Here is a 4,230-nt window from a genome sequence, read left to right as displayed (position 1 = left end):
ATATATTCAACTTATTCTTAGAAAAGCTCTACTTATAGGTCATTTTAAAGATATGTAAAATGAAATTCTCTATTTTCTTTTGAATGCAGACTATGCTCTATGCCTCAGTTTTTATACTTGTTAAATGATAGATTTTCAAATAAATGCTCACAAACTTCCCTTTCAACCACCCTATATTGAAGTATAAAACACAGTTCCATAATATGATTATACACTTTAATAATTAGTTTTATAAAAGCTCAGATAAGTAAGGGGAGAAAACTTGTATGACTCATGAAGTAGTGAATTAGTTGGAGATATCAGTGTAATCAGTATAATACAAACAGAACAAATACAGAGGAATACATATATAAATATTTATAGATATAAGTATATATAAAACTTATTATATACACATATATTCCCTTCCTCTGTTAGCTGAGAGGGCCTAGAAGCAAGGGTTCCTCAGTGGCAATGAATGCTGCAAGTGCCCAGATCTTTCTTTCCAACATCATTCTCCAACAAAATGAACCAGGACTTCCTGGAGATATAATTGATTCTACGGCTGAGGCAGGGAAGGTAGAAGATGCCTGTGGAACATCTTATTGTGCTAGAAAGGGAGAAAGTGCTTCAAACACACACACTCACACACACACACACAGTCACACACATTAATGAGGGTATGTCAATGGAACACAGGAATCAACTGAAAAAGCTCTCAATGGCCAAAGCTGGAAAAAAAAAAATAGCAATAAATAAAGGAGTACTGGTTTATAACACAAACCGCAAAACAAATAACCATAAGTTCATATTCAAATACCACATACCGAAGAATCCAGAGTGATTTATGTACATGCATTTATGGTGCAACAGAACTCCCCACTCCGTAAGTTTAGGCGGCACATAGTGATCTTCTCCCAAAGGCGCAGTATGAAAAAGAAGAAAAACAAATAAACCAATAAACAGAAAACACTTTACAGTTTGAAAAGAGGAACTTAAGAAGAAGAGTAACTTTACCAAAATCTGGCAAACAATATCTCAGCCACGTACATGAAGTTAGCATCATCTGTGATAATTCAAGTTGATAGTATCCGCCTGGTGATAGAGCAGAGGGCCCCCCACACGCAGACACACACGCACACTCCCCAGGATCTCTGCACAGAAGGAGTGGGGTGGGTCAGGCTGCTGGTTCTGGCAAGCTTGTGCTCTGAATACCTGGAGATCCGCTTGGGGGTGGGGCAGTTGTACCCTTGAATGCAGCTTCAAATTAAGGAGAAGAGAATGTCCGTTTACCTCTGTGTTCTTCTTCTCTAAAACCCACGACCCCAATTTACTACTGAGAAAAACATCAGACAAACTCCAGCCAATGACCTTTCCATTAAATACCTGACTAGTACTTCTCAAAATTGTCAAGGTCATAAAAAAGAAAAACAAAACAAAACGAAACAAAACAAAAAAAACACACACAAGGAAGACCTGAGAAACTCACAGTCTAGAGGAGTCTAAGGAACCAAGACAACTAAATATAATGTGGTATCTGGATGAGACCCTAGAGGAAAAAGAGAACATTAGGTAACACTGAAAAATTTGAATAATGTATAAACTTTTGTTTATCCTAATGTATTACGATTGATTCATTATTTGTGAAAAATATACCATAGTAATAAAAAGTAGGGGAAACTATAGGGAAAACTAGTTATGGTCCATATGGAAAATCTTTTGTATTATAATTGTAACTTCTCTGTAAATTTAAACTATTTGTGTTTGTGGGTTTTTTCCCTAAGATGTTGGATTGAAGGCTTTTAGTGTGCCTCGGCTACTTGGAAATAGCAAGACAGTGCATAAACATTAACTCTGTGAGCTTTAATTCAAAAAGGAAAATGGGAGCACACTAAAATTCTGGACACTCCAGATCCCAGGGAGGATAACATAGCCAAACAGCCCCCATGACAGCAACTAGCTGATAAAAGTGAGTGAAACTCCAGTATGTGAAAGAGACAGAGACAGAGAGACACTCCAGTATGTGAAAGAGACAGAGACAGAGAGACACTCCAGTATGTGAAAGAGACAGAGACAGAGAGACACTCCAGTATGTGAAAGAGACAGAGACAGAGAGACACTCCAGTATGTGAAAGAGACAGAGAGCCTCCCTCTGTGACTTACCTTTCCACCAAAGAGTCAAGCAACCCAAGCTGAGGGAAAGTGCTTTCTCCCAAGTGCTGGTGCTAACTTGGGGAGAGGCTTGAGGCACTGAAAGGGAATGACACCAGAAGCTACAGGCATTTTTCCAGATCTGGGACTGACAGCAAGATGCCATTTTTCATCCGGGTTCATACAAAGTCATCTGTTTTTTGGCAACCCGGCAGTGTGGCTGTGTGGACATTTCTGTCTTGGGCAAGAGATTGGAGCACTTGTTCTGGAGTGAGTGAGGGGCCTTAACAGTGAGAATTGTGAAAAGCACCTGAGTAGTAAACTCTGGAATTGTGCTCTTCCCTCTCACAGGCCTGTGGTGGTAGGAAAGCTGCTACTGCTGTAGTTTCTTCTGAGTGACAAGTGACCTTGAAGACAAGTCCAACTTGATGACCTGGAAGCACTCTGCATGTGTCATTGCTAGGTACCCCAGACTACTCCACTGAGAGCATGGTGCAGTAGAGCCCTTTCTGCTCTAGGACCAGGCAGAATTCCAGGCATTTGGAGGGCTCACTTGTTTGAACCAGCAGCTTTTACGCTACCCCAACCTTCATGGAAATAGATTGTGGTGCAGTGGGACCCTCTCTGCCCCACTCCCAAGCAGATCTTCAGGCATTCAGAGCACATGCTTGCCTGAGTCACCAGCCTGACCCACCCCACTCTTCCTGTGCTGAGATCCGGGGGTGTGTGTGTGTGTGTGTGTGTGTGTGTTGGAGCAGAGGGGTCCTCTTTGCTTCATGCCCAGGCAGATATCCATATATCTGGAGCACTCACTATCCTGGATTAAGATTTCAGGCTGCCCCACCTTCTGTAAAGAGAACTTGGGGCCCAGGAGGTTTCCCAGGTCCATGTCTAGGGTCCCCTCTGGTTGCTTAGTGTCTGCCCTCTGGATTCTCCCTCAGCACTGGTGATTGTGCCTGCCACTGGAGGACCTGTATGTTGGCCTGCCTAATCTGACCACATTTATCTTGGTTTCCAAACGTCCCAGGGTAGAGCAAGAAGCTCAGACTACTGTGCATTCCATGAATCAGCCCATTGCCTGAGGTAACGGAGAGCTTCTGAGACCCAGTAAACGAAGATTAAGTATACACCCAGCTATGTTAGCTGCAGATAGCTGTTACCCATAAACACCCTCTACTGGCTTGTAAGTCAAACTGCACAGCCCACTACAAAATCTAATGAAAGGAGTGCATGGGGTTATAGAATCAAAGCCATTATATCCTACCTAGCATTCTCTACAGTCACACCACCTTGGGAAAAGGAAAAAGAAAAAAGGAAAGTAAAATGAAACAATAACATTATAGGGAAAAGAGGGGGAAAAAATCCTACTTGCATGAAAATAATTACAAAAATGAGATGTGCCAGTGTCTTTAGACGAGAAGGAACAAGCACAAGAATTCTGGCACCATGAAAGATATGAACGTAAGATTCACCAAAGGATCTCACTAACTCTTCAGTAATGATTCCTAATCAAAATGGAAACTCAGAAATAACAGATAAAGAATTCAAAGCAGGGATTGCAAGGAAGTGCAACGAGATCTAAAACAAGGTAGAAAATCAACACAAATAAACCTCTACCCCAATCCAGGAAATGAAGGAAGACATAAAAATCTGAAACAGGAGTCAAGTAGAGCTTCTAGAATTGAAAAAAAAAAAAAACCAAAAACTTAAGTAATTTCAAAATACAATTGAAAGATTTATCATTAGTCTGAACAAAGCAGAAAAATTTTAGAACTTGAAGATCAATCGTTCACAGACAAAAATAAATAAAAAACATTTTAAACAAAGATAATATTTGAGAAATTTGAAATTCTGTAAAGTAACCAAACCAATGAATTATTGAAATTTCTGAGAAGGGAAAAAAGGTAAACAAATAGGAAAAAATATTTGAGGAAATTAGTAAAAATCTCTCTAATTTAGACATCCAGATACAAGAAATTCAGAAAACATCTGAGAGACAATATATGAAATGAACATCACTAACTAATATAGTCATCAGACTGTCCAAGGTTGACACTAAAGAAAAAAAATCCTTAAGGCAGATAGAGAAAAAGTCAGATT

General features: G+C 40.0%; 1 long non-coding RNA gene across 1 annotated transcript; it reads right to left on the bottom strand.

The window, feature by feature from the left end:
* Positions 1 to 213: 213 nt before the first annotated feature.
* Positions 214 to 3,936, bottom strand: LOC103239953 (uncharacterized). Its single transcript, XR_005241244.2, has 3 exons — positions 1,030 to 3,936; positions 807 to 890; positions 214 to 710 (listed from the first exon to the last, which is right to left on the bottom strand). It is a non-coding gene; the product is annotated as an uncharacterized lncRNA (long non-coding RNA).
* Positions 3,937 to 4,230: the final 294 nt, after the last annotated feature.

The sequence above is a fragment of the Chlorocebus sabaeus genome, chromosome 13, assembly GCF_047675955.1.
Source record: "Chlorocebus sabaeus isolate Y175 chromosome 13, mChlSab1.0.hap1, whole genome shotgun sequence".
Taxonomy (NCBI): Eukaryota; Metazoa; Chordata; class Mammalia; order Primates; family Cercopithecidae; genus Chlorocebus; species Chlorocebus sabaeus.
Note: the sequence above shows the minus strand (reverse complement) of the source record. Positions and strands in the feature narration are given on the sequence as shown.